Source organism: Ambystoma mexicanum, chromosome 6p, assembly GCF_040938575.1.
Source record: "Ambystoma mexicanum isolate Mex_15411 chromosome 6p, UKY_AmexF1_1, whole genome shotgun sequence".
NCBI lineage: Eukaryota > Metazoa > Chordata > Amphibia > Caudata > Ambystomatidae > Ambystoma > Ambystoma mexicanum.
Window position 1 is genome coordinate 1,417,530,804 of NC_090935.1, and position 23,542 is coordinate 1,417,554,345.

The window sequence follows — 23,542 nt, forward strand, 5'->3', positions numbered from 1 at the left end:
TTATATACAGGGTTTACAGTAATGCGTTTATAATTATGCTTAAGTTTAGTTTTACATAAGTCTCATATGTAAATATTGCAAACATATTTCAAATGCTCTCCGTCATATACATGGGAAATCAACTTTGCTAACTTCTCTTTGTTAGTTTTTTTATGTTGCAGAGAAAATGAAAACGTCATTTAGACAAAGAGGAAAAAGCCATGAATTGAATTAAAATTGTATTTTTAAACTCAATTACAAATGTTACTCAGGTAACTAAGAGCTAATTTCCAAGATGTCCTCCATACCTTTAAAAAAAATGTATTATACCATCATTCTAAATGTTTCTGTTCAATAATTGGTTCAAATCCATTACTTTCAGTAATCTATTTAAATAATTACTCATTTTAACACTCAATACTAATAATAACATCTACAATAATTTCAAAATGTAATAATTCACATTTTAATAATTAACAAAAACATTTTAACAATCTACTTAAATCTATCACTTCAGCAAATAATAGTACAAGTAAAAAGAAAATGCCCTCTTTAAAAACAGACCTACATATAAATAGAGAACATCTTTGTTTGACTTCATCACAGGAATTGCACAGCCTGCCATTTGCACAGTTGATAATTTAAAGTCCCACTGGACCCTCTCAAAACTTTACCAGCATAATCATAGCCAGAGGTTAAGAACTAGGGCTGGACACATTTACAATTTCCAATCTTACCAGTTTTGCAAAAAGGTCACCCTCACAAAAAAAGTATTTTTTTAAAAATAAGGAATTGATTTAGAAACAGTTGCTTATTTACTCTCACTTATTTTATTTATTTATTTGTCACACGCCAAGACCCACAGGCATCAGGGCGCATATCAACACAAGGGCATTGCTGAAAGATAGGACAGGGTACAAGATTCAGGCTGCAAAAACCCTTTAGTCAAATAAAAGAGTTTTTAGGTGTTTTCGGAAAACCAAATGTTTGTCTCCTGGCGCCAATCTGCGGGCAAGATGTTACAGGCATGAGGTGCTTGAGCTCGGGAGGCACGACCGTTCCCCTTACTCGTTTTTCTCTGGGGCAGACTAGGCGCTTATTGTTACTTGAGCGTGAGGGTCTGCTTGGTTCGTACCGTTCCAGACCCTGTTTGAGATAGGAATGTGACTCCCCATAGAGGCACTTATGAGTCAAGGTGGTTACCTTAAAGCTCACTCTAGTGACTACCGGCAGCCAGTGCAGCTCTTTCCTAACGATGGAAATGTGCTCTCATCTCGGGGAATTACTGACTTTCCTGACTGCCTTCATATGTACAATCTGGAGCATATGGATACAAACTTTGCTGGCACCACTTAGGAGCGCATTGCAATAGTCTACTCTGGCCATAATTATGGCTCTAACAAAGGATTCACAATTCTTGTTGGAGAGGAATGGTTTAACCTGCCTCAACACTCTCAAATGTTACTGGGATTGTTTAACAGTTATGTTATGTTAACAGAACTTGGATAGCGCACGTACACCATAAGGCATCTTGGGACTGGTAGCGTGAAAGGAAGTCTTAATAGAGGAGCGACATTTTTTTAAATAGAGTCGTTTTTAATAACCGTTGAAACGTGAGATGATCAGTAGTACCACGTTGAACAAGGTGGAGGTCATTCCAAGCTTTGACGGCTGCCACTGAGAAGGCGCGTCCTCCTGTTCGAGAAAGTCGATAGCGGGGAACCGCTACCAGGAGAGCTGAGTGGGAGCGCAAGGATCGAGTAGGCACATAGCGCGGAAATTCGGTTTGAAGGTATTCCGCTCCGAGGCCGTAAAAGTCTCCGTGGACTATGCACATGGATTTGAAAGAAATCCGATCTGCTACAGGAAGCCAGTGCAGCTTCTTGAGCAAAGGAGATATATGCGCCCCAAATGGAGGATGAAAAATTGCTCTGGCTGCCGCATTCGCCAGTAGTTGTAACCGCTTAATCAAGTAGCAGGGCTGAGCAAGGTAGAGTGAGTTGCAATAGTCCAACACACTGAGGACCAAGGCTGCAACCACTGGGGCCTGGCATGCTACTGGAATAAAAGGCAGAACCTTTCGAGGGATACAGAGCTTAAAATGGCCAGATTTACACACCGTTGCCATCTGCTCATCCATTGAAAGGGATGCAGAGAATTTAACCCCCAGATTTCTGACCGACATTACAGGAGTGGGAAGTGGCCCAAGAGAGGAGTGCCAGAACTCAGTGGTCCAGAATAGGTGGGGAGATGTAGTACCCACAACTAAGACCTCAGTCTTACTACTGTTCAACTTTAACCAGTTTGTCCCCATCCAGGCCCCAGGTCCTCGAGACATCTTTTGAGACGGCTAGCTGTCTCAGATTGAGTGAGGTCGAGGCGGACAAGGATTTGGGTGTCATCCGCGTATGAGTAATAGCTGAACCCGTACGATTGGATGAGACGCAAAAGGGGTCTGATATAAACGTTGAAAGGATAGGGGACAGTGCCGAACCCTGCAGAACCCCACACAATAGAAGAACTGCATCAGTGAGAAAGGGGGGCAAGGAAACAGATTAGGATCTATCAGCCAGAAAGGCCTTAAACCAGTCTAGAACTTGGCCAGAGAGGCCGGCCACAGATAAACGGGAGATCAGGGTAGTGTGGTCAACTGTATCAAAAGAAGCTGAAAGATCTAACAACAGGACTGCTCCAACTCCACCCTGATCCGCCAGGCGCAGCAGGTCATCAAGTACTGAATTCAGTACAGATTCGGTCCCTCTCCCGGGTCGACTGGAATAGATCAAAATAACTGGAAGATTCCAGGAAATTGGATAGAAGGGGAGAAACAAGAACTTCCAAGAAAGGTAAGAGGGAGACGGGGCGATAGTTGGCCAAAACCTCGGGATCTAAAGAAGGCTTTTTCAACAAGGGGATGGCCAATGCATGCTTCAAAGAAGAGGGGATCACACCAGTGACAAAGGAAGCATTAAATGCGGTAGTAATGTGACCAATCAGCTCAGTGGATGCTTTTTGTAGGATGACCAACGGTATAGCATCAACCGGAGATGCTGATTTGAGACAATGGATTGCTGCCAGTACATCAGAGTTAGAGAAGAGTGGAAACGTAGACCACACATTGTTAGCAGTGAGGGGTTCACAACAGTCCTTAACGGCTGAAGGCGCTAATGCCTCGGCTTTTATGTTGTCACGGATGGTAGATATTTTATTTACAAAGAACAGTGCCATCAACATGCACATAGGCGCCTAGCGAGGCCTTCAAAAGAACACCAAGTGTGTTCACATTATCCAGCACGAAAATATGACAACCCTCCACATAAAAGCTCAAGAATTTAGAGTCCATTTTTGCCCTGGCTTGCACTGATCCATAGAGCATAAGTTCAGTCATTGAACTATTCAGGCACATCTAGTTTGCTGACAACCAATTCTTCATGGACCCATGGATATCCACTAACCTGTCAGGGCCCCTGGTATAATTGTCACTTAACTCCATCAGCAGTTGATTATCACCTGCATAATTAGTGAACTGTACTGCCATTTTCGCCAGCCGGTCACAAAGGGGTTTGATGTGTACATTAAACAGGGCCAGGGATAACCACGCGCCCTGAGGAACTCCACAATGTATTTGTGCCGTTTCAGAAGCAGCATTTGCCCAGCACACTCTAGACTTTCTGTTGCTCAGAAATGAGCAGATCCAATCTGTTGCATGCCTTTAACACTACTCTGTGGTCAATAGAGTTTTAAAGAGGTGCTTATGATCTAGAATATCGAATGGTGCTGATAGGTCCAATAATACAAGCAGTTCTGTCTTACTTCTGTCTATGGTGTCTAGCATTTAAGTTCGGAGGTCCAACAGGGTGCTTTCTATCCTGTAAATTTGCCTGAAAGCCTGATTGCCTTGGGTGGCGTGTACCAGAATGTTCTATCTGTTCCTGTAGCTGTATAGCAGTGATCCTATCCACAACCTTTAGGAGAAAGCGGGTGTTTGTAATGGGTCTCAAATTGGCTGGTTCTTTAGGGTTAACATCTGATTTCTTTAGCAGCGGGATTACCACAGCTTCTTTAATTGTGTCAGCGAACATATTGTGAACAAAACGTACAAGGAAAGGGACAAAGAGCTTTGCATTTCCCAATATAAGTTTAGATGGAAATACATCGCCTGGGCAACTGGTGGGATGCATACTCTCAAGAACTCTCCCCATCTCTGCCACAATGACAGGTTTAAACCAGAAATCAGGTTGCGCTTTTTTAGCTTGGCCTCCAACGTCTGAGGCTGTGCATGTATACTTAAGTTATTGACACTTTTTGTACGGGCCAGGTTGACCTTCTCTAAAAATGCCTGCTGTACTCTAACACAATCTTTGTTAGTCGGAGTGAGGTGTTGTGGCTGCACAATGGACTTTTTAAGTTTTCTAAAGATTTCAAAAGGTTTCCTAGTGTTGCTCTCGGTGCTTTCAATTTGTTTGTTAAAGGAACTCTTTTTTGTTTCATACATTTTCAGTTTATAGATTTTTTATCATTGATTTGCAGGCTCCCTTGTTTATGCCAGACTTATTCTTTGCCCAGATACGCTGTGCCTTTTTTTCTTTTTGAGGTTAGTTAAAGCTGGAGTGAACCATTTATGGTGATGCAGTCCGTCTCTAATACTTTTTGGCTTCATGGGAGCAAATTTGTTCATCATTGTGACCAAGTGCCTTTCATAGGAAGCCGCTAACACATTCATGGATTCCAGCACTGAAGCAGCGCAAGCGCATCGCACAGAGAGGGATCGTGCGCCACGCGTGCGCCAGGCGCAGCGCAAAACAGTTTTTTCGCGCACTGCGTATTCATGGATTTCCTGAGCCATTACCAGCCATGGTGCAGGGAACATCCAGCAGCGCCAGTTACGCCACCAACACCGCCCCTTTAGCAGGACAAAGCTAATGAAATTTCCAATACCGCGCAAAGGCCCCGCGCTATCCTTGGCCCAGCACACAGCCCCCCTCCACCGTAATCGTGTGAAAAATCGGAGAGTCCTCCGCTTGCGGCAGTGAAATCGCATGAAAATGGCCTCGCGCACACCCACAAAATCGCATAACCCGCTCGCACCAGTCAAATCGCGTGAAAATGGCCTCGAGTACCCCCGCAAAATCACATACCCGCTCGTGCCAGTCAAATCGCGTGAAAAGGGCCTACCGTTACCCTGTGAATATACGTACCCCGCCCGCGCAATCCAAATCGTGTGTAAATGGCCTGGCATCCCCCGTGAATACGTGCATCGCACTCATGCCAGTGAAATCGCGTGAAAAGGGCCTCACGTACCCCACACTGCGCATGTGGTGGCGGGTGTTAGGGGGTCCCATGTGGTGTGGGCTGCCTGCGGGGCATGGTCACGGGTGTTGGGGGGTCCCCTGTGGTGTGGGCTGCCTGCGGGACATGGTCACAGGAGTTGGGGGGTGCCCTGTGGCATGGGCTGCCTGCGGGGCATGGTCACGGGTGATGGGCTGCCTGCGGGGCATGGTCACGGGTGTTGGGCTGCATCCGGGGCATGGTCACGGGTGTTGGGGTCCCCTGTGGTGTGGGCTGCTGGCTGGTCACGGGTGTTGTGGGTCCCCTGTGGTGTGGGCTGCCTGCGGGGCATGGTCATGGGTGATGGGGATCCACCCCACAGCCAAATCACGTGAAAAGGCGCTTGTGTGCTTGCGCCAGCTGAATTGCGTGCAAGGGGCCTCGCCCCGCCAGCCAAATCATGTGAAAAGGCCCTACCGTAACACAGTGAATAGGCGTACCCCGCGTGCGCCAGCAAAATCGTGTGAAAAGGCCCTTGCGTACCCCCATGAATGCACATACCCTGCGCACGCCAGCCAAATCGCATGAAAAGGGAATACCGTAACCCTGTGAATACACGTACCCCACGCGCACCAGCCAAATCACATGAAAAGGCCCTCACCCACCCCCGTGAATACGCGTACCCCGCGCGCGCCAGCCAAATCGCGTGGAAAGGCCCTTGCGTGCCAGGCAGGGGACCACCCCAACACCCGTGACCATGCCCCGCAGGCAGCCCACACCACATGGGACCCCCCCAACACCCGTGACCATGTCCCGCAGGCAACCCATCCTCAGTGACCATGCCCCGCAGGCAGTCCACACCACAGGGGACCCCCCATCACCCATGACCATGCCTCGCAGGCAGCCCACACCACAGGGGACCCCCAACACCTGTGACCATGCCCCGCAGGCAGCCCATCACCCGTGACCATGCCCTGCAGGTAGCCCACACCACAGAGGACCCCCCAACACCCGTGACCATGCCCCGCAGGCAGCCCATCAACCGTGACCATGCCCCGCAGGCAGCCCACACCACAGGGGACCCCCCAAAACCCGTGACCATGCCCCGCAGGCAGCCCACACCACATGGGACCCACAACACCCATGACCATGCCCCGCAGGCAGCCCATCACCCATGACCATGTCCCGCAGGCAGCCCACACCACATGGGACCCCCCAACACCAGTGACCATGCCCCGCAGGCAGCCCATCACCCGTGACCATGCCCTGCAGGCAGCCCACACCACAGGGGACCCCCCAACACCCATGACCATTCCCTGCAAGCAGCCCATCACCCGTGACCATGCCTCACAGGCAGCCCACACCACAGAGGACCCCCAAACACCCGTGACCATGCCCCACAGGCAGCCCATCATCAGTGACCATGCCCCGCAGGCAGCCCACACCACACGGGACCCCCCCAACACCTGTGACCATGCCCCACAGGCAGCCCACACCACAGGAGACCCCCAACACCCGTGACCATGCCCCGCAGGCAGCCCATCACCCGTGACCATGCCTCACAGGCAGCCCACACCACAGAGGACCCCCAAACACCCGTGACCATGCCCCACAGGCAGCCCATCACCCGTGACCATGCCCTGCAGGCAGCCCACACCACAGGGGACCCCCAACACCCGTGACCATGCCCCGCAGTCAGCCCACACCACAGGGACCCCCCAACACCCGTGACCATGCCCCGCAGGCAGCCCACACAACAGGGGACCGCCAACACCTGTGACCATGCACCGCAGGCAGCCCATCACCCGTGACCATACCCCACAGGCAGTCCACACCACAGGGGAACCCCAACACCTGTGACCATGCCCCATAGGCAGCCCATACCACGGGGGACCCCCAACACCCGTGACCATGCCACGCAGCAGCCCATCAACTGTGACCAAGCCCCACAGGCAGCCCACACCACAGGGGACCCCCAACACCTGTGACCATGCCCCACAGGAAGCTCATCACCCGTGACCATGCCCCGCAGGCAGCCCACACCACAGGGGCCCCCCAACACCCGTGACCATGCCCCGTAGGCAGCCCATCACCCGTGACCATGCCCCACAGGCAGCCAACACCACAGGGGACCCCCCCAACACCCGTAACCATGCCCTGCAGGCAGCCCATCACCTGTGACCATGCCTCGCAGGCAGCCCACACCACAGCGGACCTCCCCAACACCTATGACCATGCCCCCGCAGGCAGCCCACACCACAGGGGACCCCCAACACCCATGACCATGCCCCGCAGGCAGCCCATCACCTGTGACCATGCCCCACAGGGGATCCCCAACACCCGTGACCATGCCTCACAGGGCGAACTGGACCCATGTCCCCCCCCACCAGTGACGGCAACCCGCAGGCAGGCCCCGACTCATATCCCCCCACCCCCAGCATTGATGGCAACCTGCAGGCAGGCCCCAACTCATGTCCCCCCACCAGTGATGGCAACCTGGAAGCAGGCCCCGACTCATATCCCCCACCAGTGACGGCAACCCGCAGGCAGGCCCGACTCATGTCCCCCCACCCCCACCAGTGACGGCAACCTCCAGGCAGGCCCCGACTCATGTCCCCCCACCATTGACGGTAACCTGCAGGCAGGCCCCGACTCATGTTCCCCCACCAGTGACGGCAACCTGCAGGCAGGCCCCGACTCATGTCCCCGCACCATTGACGGCAACCTGTAAGCAGGCCCCGACTCATGTCCCCCCACCATTGACGGCAACCTGCAGGCAGGCCCCAACTCATGTCCCCCCCACCATTGACGGCAACTCAACACCCATCCATTGGCCCCACTTCCCAGTACATGCCCGATGGAATGTGAATCACAAATGCACACATGCATGCACCCAAAGACATGACCGACATTGCTCCACAACAGTGACACATGCCAGAGCCAATGACGAGTGACACATGCACCAAACCATTGAGAGCAGACACTACTTAGATTTGACTGTATGAAAATGCATTGAAATTTGAAAAACACACCAAATGTAAAATAAACATGAAAAGGGAAATGAAATGAATGCAAATGAAACTGAAATGCAAATCAAAAAGGAATCTGAAATAAAAAAAGAAAGAAAATCCAAACCATTACTCCATGGTGAAAACAAATGTAAAAATATGCAACAAACTCCAACTATATACAAGGATGAAGGGTCCATGATCCCAAAAGTCAAAACCTTACCCCTAAAAACCCTATAACAAATCAACTATCTACAAAATGTGGAGCAATGTCCATGGACTCCAAAAAAAAGAAAAAAGGAAACCCAACACTACAGAACGATATACAAGGGCAGAGGGCTAGTCCTATGACTCACCGATGTTACCAAGAGTCTGGGCCAGGGCATCATCAAACTCTGTGTCTATATCCCGGAGGCGGGACTCAGCTCTATCCTCGAGGGCTCGCAGGGACTCCATCATGCTCCTCTTGAACTCCCTGCGAGTCTCCTGGAGGAACTCCGCCCGCCTATCTGCCCGACATATGGAGTTCTCCGCCCCGGCCCTGGTGAGTCGTGCCCTCCATGCCCGCCGCCACTCTGCATCTATGCGCTGGCACATCCGCTGCCACACAGAAGACACACTTGTTCCTGGGTGCTCCTGCCCGTCACCCGATGCCTGCCCCCGTGATGTTGTTGGCCCTGAGTCCTGACGCCTCATATGTTGAGCCTTGCGCTGCCAATGTGCCCTATGCCTGTGCCACCAGGACTTCCTCCGGGATGATGACAACCCCCGGGGCAGTCCTACACGTGCCCTGCTGGAAGGTGCCTGCACAACTTCCATTGCCAGTGGTCCTGTGGCTAGATGACCACCTCTGTTGAACCTCAGACACCCGACTGTGGCAGAGATGTGATCGCCACTAGTCTGGCTGTGGTGGCTGGGACAGGTCCACAGGGGGCCCTGGTGGCATCTGGGCCAGAAGACGGCAGGGAGGATGACTGGCGCATAGTGGAGGAAGAAGAGGAGGGGGTCGCAGCAGGTCCCAGCACACGAGGCAAACCCATGACAATGAGCTATGTTAGCCATTAGCCGGTTCAGGATGGCATACACCTCTTCGTGATGATGTGTATGGTCCGACCAGGAACCATGCACATCATCACGAATGACGGCAGTGCGCATTGTGACACTGACTAGCACAGGCCCAACCCTGTCACGGATTGCCTGGTCCGCAGGTAGAGGAAGGTCAGTTGACGTGGACTCCTCCTCTACCTGTGGACGGGCCTGGACTGAGGCATGGCTGCAGATGCTCACTGATGCAGTCGCAGGATCAGGGACAGGATTAGGCACAGGCCGCTCCGCGGTGACCTTCGCTGCCTCCTGCCCCTAGCGCTGGACTGCAACAATTGCCCCTGTGGGGGCTCACCCGTCCCACCCGCTGCCGAGGAGCCCATGTTCAACTTCGCCTTCTTGGGCCTCCCCTCAGCAATAGCGGCCGTTCTTGCGGACGCGGCACCAGTCGTCTCGCTCCTGGAAAAAGTTGTAACCTGGGAGGAAGACTGGGCATTGCATCTCCGCCTGATGGAGGCATCCCCGCTGCATTGCTCCACAGCGCAGTCTCCGTCCTCTTCCTCCGTAGCCACTGTAGATAGGGAGACATTGAACACAAGTATCAGTACACCGAACAAATGTCTGCTAGACACAAAGCAAATGCACATGAGTGGCACTGTCAAACATCATTACCATCATCACCCTCCACAACACACGGGTCAGTGCAAGCAACACACATGCACAAACAAGCATGGCACGTGCAACAGACATTCGAATCCATGTCCAAGTCACTGCAGGGACATCAGAAGGGGGGCTGAACCTCACTTGCATCATGGGACATGCACATCACATGCACACACACCACCGGACAGTCATGCATCTGGCCATGCTTACCTCCCATCAGAGTGCACGCATGGACAACTGGGCCGCATCAGTCAATTCATGCATCGTGATGGTCATGTGTCATGCATCCATGGCATTTTCCAGTCACACAATCACTACTCAGACACCCGCACATGTACACCATGCATGTCCATGAAGGTGACATAAGCATCCATGTCTGACAACCCAAACATGGCCAAGTCCAGACACAGGCATGCAAACATGTGTGCGTCGTTGCATGCTGGTGCACATCATGCATTGCAACACAGACACCATTGATGTGGAACACGCATGACTGGAGTCACATGCAGCACTGTCATGGCCCTGCACACAGACATCCATACATGGGGCATGCCAGACATGAGGCCAAGGTGCACACTCCAGCCACACCTCAACATGCACTACGCTGGACAAGAACACATGGTCACTTACCACTCGACTCCAGACGGAGCTGCAACTGTAGGACCTGGTGGTAAAGCGCTGGTTGTATGCACTCCAGGACCCTCATCTGGATGTTGCTCAACTGGCCCTGGCGCCACACTTCATCAGCCGCCACGAGGTGCCGGGCCTTGTTGAGGGTCCTGGACTTGAAGTCCTCCCAGTGTTTCCGGACGCGGTGGTAGTCACGGGGTGCCACCCCCTGCGCATTGATGGCACCCACGATGTGCGCCCAGATCCTACTCCATCCTTCCTTGTCGAGGCGCAATGTTCAGAAGAGGGCATCATAATGCCCCAGGACTTACTCCACCCGGATGCCAACTTCATTGGGACTGAAGCTGGCAGCCCTCTGCCTCTCTGCCGGGGGGTTGCCACTAGCCCCAGATGTTGCTTGGTCTGACATGTCAACCCCCGAGGCAGGTGTGGGTGGGCAACTGGGTCCAGGGAATGTGTTTTTCTTTTTCATTCAAGGCAGATGGTGTTGCGCATGCTTTTTTCCCACTGTGGTTGCCCCTGTGTGTCGCGTACCCCATTTTCGAGGTCAGAGTCTGCGTGTTCCACGCGTACGCATTTTTTGTGTTCCTGGGTGCCACGCATGTGTGCTAGCGAGGGGTTGCATGCACGTTTATTTTTGTTTTTGGGGTGCCTGAGTGTTGCGTGACCTGTCATTTTTCCCCAGGGGTCACAGACAGCCTCGCAGGAGCACAGGGGTATGTTTACCATCACGTACCCTGGCCCCTTCACCCCAATGCACAGTACAATTGTTGTGTGCACCTCCCATTCGCACTAGTCCATAAGTGCCATGGTTGGGAGGCCACCAGGTGGTAAGGGCGGCAAAGCTGGGTGACCTCCCAGAGGTGGCTGTGGTGGGGCACGTGGGCAGGGTGGCCAGGGAGTCCAGGGAGGCGAAGGTGGCCGTGGTGGGGGACATGGGCAGGGTGGTCCACGAGGGCAGGATGTCCAGGCACATGCTGGGACAGCTATGCCCCCGCCCAGCGGGTCAGGGTGATGCAGCTGCTGCAGACATCCCCATCGCCCATCTGACCCGACAGGCAGTGTCATCTGCTGTCACGAGGCCCCAGGTTGTGGAAGCTGCAGGAGCAGCTGCGGCTACCACCAACCAGGCTCGGGGTCAGTCACCACGGGCTGTATTGGCACAGGCAAAGTAAGATTCCCTGGCAGATTTCTGTGTTAGGAAGGCCAAGGCATGTGTGGTTAAGGTTGCTGTGACCAAGCCACGTTTATCTGAGGCAGTGGTGACATCTGCTGCCCCGAGCAGCCAGGTGGTGGAAGCTGCATTGGCAGATGCTGCCGACACCACCCCGGCTGTGAGTCAGCCAGCCAGGACTGTGTTGGTCACAGCTCTTGGCACCGAGACAGTCGTGGCACTGGATCCGGCCAACAGTACCCAGCAGCCAATGCCTCCAGTCAGACCTTACGTTGCCTTGCCATTGCCTGCTCCCATTGGCCAGTCCACCTACACTCGTGCCCCTACATACCTGAGCGGCAGAAGCCACTCAGGGTCCGCACCACCTACCAAGAGGAGGAAGCATGTTCCTGCGCTAGAGGCTGGGACCCCAGACACAGCTCAGGCCTCCGGCACGTCAAGGAAGGAGAGTTTTAATGAGGTGGAACTGGACGCACTTGTGGGCTACATGACGGGACACAACTGCGAAATGCTGGTGACGGCAGGGTGCAACACTACGCCTGTCTAGCGTAAGGCCCACTGACAGTGCAACACAGAACGTGTCAGCGCAATGGGATTTGAGAAGCGCACGGTTGATGATTGCTATAAGCGTTGGCATGACCTCCGACGCCGATCAAAAAACAAGCAGGCTTCTAATTACGCATCTACTCTGGTGACTGGTAGTGGGCCGCCACCAGAGGACGATGAACTCACTACGCACGAGGAAATCGCCGCAGGGTTCACCGATGTGTGTCAGATCCAAGGAGTGGAAGACGTGATAGATTATGATGCAATGTCCGTGTTGATGCGTGTGTGTCCAGCGCATCTGTATTTTGATTGGGTGATGTGTTGTGATTGACTGCCAGTTCAGGCTATGTAGTCGTGACTGCCATGTGTGACCCATGCGATGCTTGACTGATACGTGCTTGTTGTGATGCAGTCTGCATACAGGCCATGTGCTGCACACTGAGCCAATTTTCATCAGCACACCTGCACCCTCCTTACATGCCAAACACTCGACAGCCTCTCTTGTCCATATCCTTGCTTCACACACAGGGGCAAGCTTCCTTGCCTCTCTGTCCCCCAGCAGCTCACTGTCTCCATGGTACTGGTGATTCACATGTTGGACTACTGCAACAGTCTGTCCCCATAATATGTGTATATGCACACTTCCCTCTGCTACTCTTCCAGACCTGTACTGTGTGGTACATCCTTTGTCCTTGATGCAGGGTGTCTCACTTGGACTGTGCAGATGGCACAGGTTCACAGTGGACATGAGTGTTTATTCATGGACCATGTGCATTCCCAGCAGGCCCCTATGGGTCCGTGTCAAGCTACTCATTCTACTCCATCTCCTGTATTTCATCCGTATCATGGTATTTAGTCATCCCTTTCATGCTCGCTCAGGGTCAGTTCCTCATCATGGCCATTTTTTGGGTGTCCTCGTCTGTATCGAGTATAAGCCTCCCTCTGGTACAGGCTCCCTGCCTCTATGCAACTGGTGTTGTAGCTTCTCTGTGTCTTGGTGAACCTCTGATGATTCCTCATGTGTTGTGCTTTCTGTCCTCATCTTATCTGCTGTAGTCTCAGATGACTGAGATGATGCAATTGACAGCTGTCCACACTGTCTGCTACGACACAGTACTCTAATCCACCAGTCTGAGCCATGAACTGCCTCCCACCCATTCCCCAAAAATGGGTGGGCGGGGGGTGTTACTGTATCCCTACAACCCACTGCAAACACTTTGCACATGATGACTGCACTTGCCCTTAAAGTGCCATCATGACACAACATTGACATTACTGCGTTTGTGTTTCTATTGATAGTTGAGGCCGTACACATGTACTGCACTGCACCCACACACTTCTGAGCCTTGTTTCAGCCTTCTACATGCCTATTCACTTGTGTGATGTTAAAGCCACCTAGCATTACTGTATCCATGTGCCTTCCTTCACTGTACTACAACACACTAGCGTTGTTGCATCCTGTGACACATGTGTCCTTTTTGTCGTAGGTAGTGATTTACATGTACTGTATGGTGACATGCATTTTATATGGGTCACCGACAGTACTCTTTGACTTCGATCTGGGGCTGGTTGACAGATCTGCCATGCCTATGCTACATGCCATCTGTTTGTTGGCATCTGTCATTTTTGTGTAAGGTCTATGCCAGGCAGCAGCTTGTGTGTGATGCAGGTGCTATGCAACATGCAGTACATGTGTTGGCTTCACATTTGACACGCGTCCATGTCTGCTTTCAGGGTCCCCTTCTATTTCATTGCCACTGCGTGCATGTCAGAGTTTGTGTCATGTGGGACATGGCTGCTTCATGTGTTGGCTGTCAACATTGTGATGCCTATGTGTGTGGTATATGCTGTCGACATGTGTGCTCATGTGTTCTTTTGGTTATTTGCAGGTGATGTGGCACTGGGAGCAGAGGAGGAGGAGGAGATGGCAGAGAGGGTGGAGGGTTCAGGGTACCAACCAGGCACCAGTGGAGGGCGTGGTGTGGTAGCCCATGAGCATCCATTGGTGCTCCAGACCATCCTGTCCAGTGCTGGCTCTGGGTACACCTCTGAGGATCTCTTTGCCTCTGATGCCGAATCGGATATTGATCCGTCATGTCGTCACAGGTGAGTGATTCTGTAGTGGATACTATTCTGTCCAACACACCTGCAGTGGGGGATACCCCTCAAGAGGCCAGACAGTGTTGGTATGTCCGCTTGTGGTGGTTACGGATGCAGGTTCATGCTCCACACCAGTTGCTCCTGTTCCTGGGGCAGCAGATCAATGGAGGAATGCAGTCCTGCAGCCACAGGCAGCGCCAGCGCAGCAAGGACCAGGTCTCCTTGGGCCCAACAGGTGTGCTGTCCGGCAACGCGGTGGCAGTGCACCACCGGGGAACACTGTGAGGGAGCATACCATGTATGCCATTGCACAGCAACAGGGGACATCATGTGAGATGATGGCTCAGGGCATGGAATGTGTGGCCGATTCCATTCTCCCCCCTGAAAGGCAGGTGGAGCTCCAGCAGCAGTCAACATGGTCCACGTGCCGTTCACACAGGCTGGACACGTTGGCTGCCAACAAGGACCGACGGGCTGAACTGGAGGCTCTGCGCACAGCCATTGCTGCTGAGGCAGAGGCCCACAGAGAAGCCCTTAGGGAACATCTCAATCAGAACTACTTTGGCTGCACTTTTGATGAGCCAGGATACAGGGGCGGAACAGCGGATGGAGCAGCTGGAACACACCATCTCGGCTGAATTCCATGCAAGCCGTGAGGAGGTCTGTCTGTCACGTGAGGCCTTGCAGGCAGAACTCCGTGCTACACATGAGACCTTGCAGGAGGAACTCCGTGCTACACGTGAGGTGTTGCATGGGGACCTCCGTGCCATCTTCCTGCAGGACCAGGCTTACCAGACCTGCATGCTTGCTGCCATGGAGGGGCATGCCGGGGCTATGCATGGGCAGGCACCCTTACCACGCACACCTCCTGATATTCAACCAGAGGGTGACAACAGCGACGAGTTGAGAATGGTTGTCATTAGTTGGGTTTGTCTATTTGTCTGTGTGTGAGATGCATGCATGTGCACACAGACAAATGTATGCATTTGTACTCACCAATGAGCCATGTGTTGCCATGCCTACCATCTTCCAGGTCCCGGTTTAGGGCTGACATTCTGAATATGAAACTGTCATGGGTGGACCCTGGATAGTTTGCATAGACAGAGGTGATGATTCCCTTGGCATCGCATACAACTTGCACGTTGATGGAATGCCAGTGCTTGCGGTTGCGATAGATGTGCTCAGTGGCCCTAGGTGGATGTAGGGCAACATGTGTGCAATAAATGGCACCGATCACTTTGGGGAAGTGTGCCACCTCGTAAAAGTCCTGGGCCACAGCCTGCCTTTCTGCGGGTGTTCTGGGCATGTATATGTGCCTGCGGACTGAGGGGCGTGCAGTCATGAATGGCAACACCTGGTGTAGGCAGCGTGACTGCGTGGGCTGTGAGATTCTCCCAACTATGGCAGTTGCCTGCTGAAATTACCCAGTGGCCAAAAAAAGCAGGACATTGAGCACCTTTTCCAAGGGGCACAGTGCTTGAGAGCACATGGTGGGTGATGTGAGGTCATCCTCCCACGCAGTGACCAGGTCTAGGATGAAATGAGGTGGAAACCTATACCTGCCATAGACCTGGTCATCAGGCATCCCAAAAAGGTTGGTCCTGTGTAGAAAAATGCGGGGCCTTGCTACGTTCCTCCTCCTGCGGTGTCCCATGATCACTGCTGCGAGAAATGGTACGTTCATCGTAGCTGTATTTGCTTGTTGTTCGTGCGCACATTGCACGTCTTTTGGCGCACACAGGTTTGTCCTGTTGGATTCCATGAATGTGTTGTTAGGGCGCGTGTGGGCATTGCGAGGATTTTGCAGCGGTACTTCCCCCGTAACCCTCACATGTTCGCTTGTTGTTCCCCATTCTGCGTTTTCTGCCCCCTTTTTAGGTGTGTGCGCTGGACGGTGTGCGCGGATTCGGCGGAAGTTGAGGGTAAGCCACGCGCAATGTGTTCCATGAATAGGGGAACGAGCGCTTGTGCGCATTTCGCACGCATGCGCTGCGATTTTCACGCTTGCGCCCCCGCTTTCTGCACACATTTATTCCATGAATTACTCAGATGGGTTATTTCAGTCTGTGGAAGAGTCCATGAGTAATTTTAAGCAGTTGCCTAGGTCTTCTGATTTTACCTGGTTCAGGATCCTACTGACAACTTTCTTAGGGCCATTCGTTTTTTTGCACTATTGATATTCCGGGATGCTATCCAATCTAAGATGTTTCATTTAACATGGGTGGGTTCTTTATTTTGTACTGTAATATCAATATTACGACACTGTCTGCCGAACACTGTGGTACTTGAGTGTCTGCATGACCCTCCCCACGTCAGAAGATTTCACCAAGATAGCCCAGGATTTACACATTGCAGGAAGCTACTTGAAAATGACTGACTCGCTGCTAAGCACAAGTCCTTCTGATGTCTGGCCTCCTGTTTGCCCACCTCATGCCGCAGTCGATAGGAGGGCTGCTATACAAATGGAACTAACTCCGGGGAGCCTGAAAATGATGCCGGCCCCCTTTTAGGCAGATTTTTAAGGCTACTGAAGGTAATCCCTGTTGGGCCCTGCCCTCCAAACATCGTGGTACAGGCAGGCCAGCATGACCCTCATCACGTCGGAACATCTCACCAAGGTAGCCCTGTTGGGCTGGATTTACACATTGGGTATCAGGTAATATTATCCCCATAAATAATGTCGCCTATGCTGTTTCCCGGTGACTATATGTATGGCGACATTATTTATGGGGACAATATATGGAGTAAATGGGAGCGGGGTTCCAGAGATGTCCCCCGCTCCCTTTAAAAAATGTGGGGTTTTTAAGGGTGTCTCCCGCAGGTTCCATATGGTAATGTTGCTGCAAAAAATCTGTGCCATTCTTGTATGGCGACATTTTTTGCAGGGACATTATCTGATGTCTGGCCTCCAGTTTGCTTGTCTCCTGCAGCAGCCGATAGGAAGGCTGATACACCAATGGAGCTTCCTCCGTGGAGCCTGCAGCCTTTTAAAGCTACTGAAGGTAATCCCTGTCAGGCGCTGTCTGCCGATAATCATGGCACCGGAGTGCCCGCATCACTCATCATGTCAGAACATTTCACCAAGATAGCCCCGTTGGGCTGGATTTACAGATTGCAGGAAGCCACTTGAAAATGGCTGACTCGCTGCTAAGCAGAAGTCCTCCTGATGTCTGGCCTCCTGTTTGTCCCCCTCCTGCAGCCGCCGATAGGAGGCTGCTACACAAATGGAACTTCCTCCAGGCAGCTGGAATGCGAAGCCGGCCCCCTTTAAGGCAGACTTTTTAGGCTACTGAAGTGAATCCCTGTCGAGCCCTGTCTGCCGAACATCGTGGTACAGGAGTGCCGCATTGACCCGCTGTAAGGTTCCCATTTAGTATTTCATCCAGAAGGAAGTTCGGAGTTAGGTATAACAGTGCTTTGCGCAGGAAGGTTGAAAGTTTTAAGTTTATTGTTTAGGGTAGGAATCCAGGGGTAAGAATATCTTTTCCTTAACATTGACTTTCAGGATACTGGAGTGGTTCCAATCCAAAATGGGGGCATGCTGAGTGACAATGATTGGCTCTGGAGAGTTTGTGAGGTAGTTTGGAGTCTAATGAAGATTCTAAACTGCCTTTCATTCAAGTTAAGCCAAAGGAAGGTCACAGCTGTTGGGGGCTCCTGAGAAAGATTAAGAGAAAACCAGAGATTATCTGAAGACCGAAGCAGACTAATAGAAATCAACTTTCTGAGAGATGCAGTAAAAGAAAGAAACACATAAGTGGTGTTTTAAATCAGAGGAACTTTATCTTGAGATGACATGTAAAGAAGTTTGCTTGAACTGCATTTACATTGACTTGGCTTGTGGATAACTTGTTTTGAGACAGTGCAACTCTATGCTTTTCGTTGCCTTTCAGTAACGTTATTGTAAATAGTTAAAGGAGAAATTTCAGAGACAAACGTGCAAACGATCAAATGCAGAAATGTTTCTCTATGTCATTGCATTGTTAAATGAGGCGTGCACGGTTCCCATCACCTTAGGCAGAGGATCCGAGTAAAAGACCTTAAGATGCATCAGTGTGTCAACTGCGTAAATTGGAGGAAGGCTGCGTCCATCGAGAATTATGGAAAATAGCTGGGCAGCCTCAGGAGAACCGCAGCAGTAGTCTGAGGCATCTATTTCCACGCTTTCCGGAATAAGTGGAGCGGGTGTCGAGTTAACCAGGATGCGCTTGGCGAGAAATGCAATGTAATTAGATTTGGGAAAATCGCAGTTCGAACTCCAGTTTCCTTTTAGGATAGTAGATTGCAACTAAGTGAACATTCTTTCTACGAAGTCATCAGAGGATGACCAGCTGAGAAGACTTTGAACATTTTTAAGTTTAGGACGACTACCATAAGTTAATTCTTTTTGAGAGGAATGTCTGCAAAATCAATCAGACCAAGTTTAGGCAAAAGAGAAAGAAAACAGAAAGTGATATTCAAAAAACAAAGGCTTGACATCTGCAGAAAAAGAACCAAGTAAGAAATATTTTCAGGAGATAGGAATTATAACAGCTTGTTGTGATACTCAAGAACTTAATGGACAAAACCAAAGCAGTGCTGGATTTTTCCTAAAAGAATTTCTACACAAGCCTAATACAGAAACAAAGGGTACAAAAGCAAGCTGAGTCGAGAAATTACACATACTGTTCAGAAGAGAACGTCCTAGTTTAGGGCGGAGGTAGCCAGGTAACTAAGGGATTAGAAATATAATTTCAGGAAGAAATATTTATGATGTAAGGATTGTGTAACCATAAGATGTATTTGTTTGCCGGATTCCTGAAGCTGCAAGATATTGGAGATTGAGGCTTTTGGACGGAACCTGTTCTTTTATTATTTGATCCACTTCCCATTTCCCCCCGACTTGATTACCTCAGCAGTTGTAATCTAAAGATTGTTGGGAGGACCAGACTAAGGAGTATGGAGGACTCATCTTCTTCTCCTGCAGGATTCAGTGCTGGGACATGAGACCCTCATCACATCAGAACCTCTTACCAAGAAATCCCTGATGGGCTGGATTTACACATTGCAGGAAGCCACTTGAAAATGGCTGACCCACTGCTAAGCACAAATCCTCCTGATGTCTGGCCTTCTGTTTTTCCGCCTCCAGGATCTGCCGATACGAGGGCTGCTAAATAAATGGAACTTCCTCCGGAGAGCCTGCAGTCAATCCCAGCCTCCTTTAAGGCAGCCTTTTAAGGCTACCGAAGTTAATCCCTGTCAGGCCATGTTGCTTTGAAATAATGCTGCGACCCCAGCCCTCCCGAGAGTCGGTGGGCTGACATATGCTGCTGTTTTAGTGCTGATTCTTCTTCCAGACCCTCCATGCAAAGGTAAGAAGAGCCCATGCTCTTCATGTGCTTATACTTGCCTGCTACACTATCCCCACCTAGCTGTCTTCTCCTACCTTCGACGAGTTAATTACCCACATTGCTAAGGTTTATATATGCTGACCACGGCTGAGCAGAATACATGTCCCCTCACAGCGCCAGATCTTTGCCTGCAGCCAATTTCCTCTGGCATATGCCTCGCACTCATGCCAAGTGCAACACCATTCTATAAGCATGTTGCTGTGACTGTAACATCTTGCCTCCCTTGTCTGTAGTACCCCAGGGCACATTGACTGTGGCTCTCCCAGACCTGGGCGCTGTTTCTTTGTTCCATGCACAGGGTGCATTCACAGCCTCGCACATCCATTCTTAATACATATACTTTGACTGTGTTGAATATTCGCTAAATGAGCCCTGGAGTGCATCCAGTAGCGGTTGTATTGCCATTTCCTGAGGTACTGCATTCCCTACTGAAGCTGCCCTGGCCCTTTGTAATACATTTCCGAACATCCTCTAATATACATCTACCACAACTATGTTCAATATGTGTGCCATTTCAACAGTTGTTTCTCTTTGACCACGCACACACCTAATGTATCCCCATACCATGAGGCAAGGCTTTACCAGACTGCACACCCACTGATTTTGTCCTTTGTTTGTCTGCACACCTGATGCAGCCCCCTATTCCCTGAGGTGAGGCTTTACCAGACTCTGCACACCCATTTATTGTCCTTTGCTTGTCTGCACACCTGATGTAGCACCTGTACCATGACGTGATGCTTTACCAGACTGGGCACACCCACTGATTTTGTCCTTTGCTTGTCTGCACACCTGATTTAGCCCCCTGTACCATGAGGCGGGGTTTCACCATTCTGTGTACTCACTCTGTAATGATTAAGCGTGTTTTCTGCACTTTGAAACTGTACATTGCACTTTCTGTAACTAGCGCCCATATGCCTGTGGGTTTTGTGCGTTGAAATAAATGCAAAAATAAATAAATACATAAATAAATATTATTGAGATGCTGATCAAGATTTAGCACCTTCTTATCGGAGGCGTCTCCAAGCCATTTATTAAGGGCATCCAGTATTATAGTAGAGCAATTTGGTTTATTTAATTAAACCAAAAGGCATACAATTCCCTCATTAAAACAGGGCATATCGTCTGGTGGGCGACATAGCACGATAGTTATTTCTTAGCCAGAATAGACCCTTCGACCCTGCAGTCACCTTAGTCGAGATTTTAACAGAAAGAATTGTAACCAGGTCTATTTTTGGTCTGCTTGAGTCTTTTAGCCATGTTTCCGCCATACACATGACATCAATATAATTGTCCATGATGTAATCATGAATATCAATGGCATATTTACCTAGCGACCGTGTGTCCAAAAGAGACACTTTAATTGCTTGATACTTAAAAGGGGGATTTACTGCTCTAAGATCAATGGGCTCATCTTCAGGGATGGCAGTTTTTTTTATCTGTGGCTATTAAAAGTATACTATTGAGAATGTTCTTCTTTTCTATAATTAATAAAGGGAAAAGGGAAAAACAAACTTTAAAAATACCCAACAAATACAGAATATCTTAGCTATAACATCTTCACAGGGATTTCACAGCAGCTCTTCATTATATCTGCCTTCTGCATAGTTGGCAATTTAAAGTCCCCCTGGACCCTCACAAAACTTTGCAGCAAAAAGTCAGTGGTTTCAAACTATGGCTTGACAAATGTATTCTGCTTTGCTGGAACATTAAGAATCTTACCCTTTTTGCTAACAATTCACCTTCACAAAAAGATTTTTTGCCAAAAAAGTTATTAAAAAGATTTCAAAAATAGGATTTCCCCCACATAAATCGGCCTAATAAAAAGTTATTTCTTTTCCATGATGAATAAATAATTGTAATATCTAAGAGTAATAATTAAACTAAAAATAAATGTTATATTTAAATAATTAATGTAAATGTTTCCATAATCTATTCAGATCTATCACTTCAGAAAGAAAATTCAAATTAAAAGAAAATGCACCTTTTAAAAACAGCCGTACAAATACAGAGCATCTTAACTTTCACTTCAGTGCACGGATTCCACATTCAGCCCTTCATTATTTTTGCCTTCGACACAGTTGCCAATTTGAAGTCACACTGAACCCTTTACCAAAACCTTTCCAGCATAACAATAGCTGGGTTAAAACGTAAGGCTGGAAAAATTTACTTTGCTGGAACATTTAAAATCGTACCTTTTCTACATAAAAGTCAACCTCACTAAAATGATTTATTCCGAAAATATTGCAAAAAGAACCTATCTGGAAGAAGTAGGGATTTAATATTATAAAAAATAAGCCTATTAAAACATTCTTCTTTTAAATAATTACTATATAATTTAATATTATGATAATAATTTGATTATTTATTGTTAATGAATATTGGAATCATTAATACAATAGCTTCAATAATTGATTCAAATCTATTACTACGGAAAATAAAACTTCAAGTAAAAAGAAAAATCAACCTGTAAAAATTGACCTATACAGAAATAGAGAACCTATTTGTTTTTCTTCATCACAGCGATCACACGGCCAGCTCTTCATTATAACTACCTTCTGCACGGTTGCCAATTTAAAGTGCCTTCTGTACCCTCTCAAAACCATGCCAGCATAATCTTAGACTGAGGTTCAAAACCATTGCTGGACAAATGTACTTTGTTTTGCTGGAACATACAGAAAGTTACCCTCTAAATAAAATGATTGTTTTGCAAAAATGTTACAAATAGGAACTTTTTTTTTAGAAATAATAGCCAATTGTTCTTCTGAGACAAACATATTAGTGGTTGGAGAGGGAAGGGACAATTTTGATCATAAGAGATGTTATAATTTTACATATAAGGAACGGTTGAGTATGTGCCATTGGACATCAATTAGCTGACAATTGAAAAACTAAGATTTTCTTAAAAAAACTTTTAGAAAGGTTCTTCTTCTCAGTGGTTTCATAATGTCAAATCTATTCAAAAAATAAATGGGCAAGGAAAAGGAAATGCATATTTTAAAAACATCCATCAAATACAGATCACATTGACTGTCACTTCTTCGCAAGGAGTTCACAGACTTTGTTATAATTGCCTCCTGCACAGTTGCCAATTTAAATTCCCACTGGACCCTCACAAAACGTATAACCAATGGTTAATAACTATGGCTAGACAAATTTACTCTGCTTTGCTGGACCATTTTGAATTTCACATTTTTCGCTAAAAGGTCACCCTCAAAAGAATTTGTTTTTCCAAAAATGTTACGAAAAGAAACCGATTTGAAAAAAATAGACATGTTCTTTCACAAAAATAAGCCTAGTAAAAAGGTTTTTCTTTTCAATAAGTAGTAAATTATTGTAATATTTAAGATGAATAATTACTCTAAAGATACAAAGCCTAAAATGTGATAAACAATATTTAAACAATTAATGAAAATGTTTCAACAACCTTTTCACCTCTATCACTTCAAGAAAACAGTACAAATACAAAGAAAATGCACCCTTTTAAAATATCTATGCAAATACAGAACATCTTAGTTTTCACTTCAGGACAGGGATTTCACAGTCAGCCCATTATCATATCTGTCTTCTGCACAATTGCAAATTTAAAGTCCCAATGGACCATCTCAAAACCTTTCCAGGATAATCATAGTAAGAGGTTAAAATCTAGGATTGGACAAATGTACTTTTTTGGGGAAACAGTTAAAATCTTACCCTTTTTATAAAAAAAGCCACCCTCACAAAAACATGTTTTTAATTTTGTT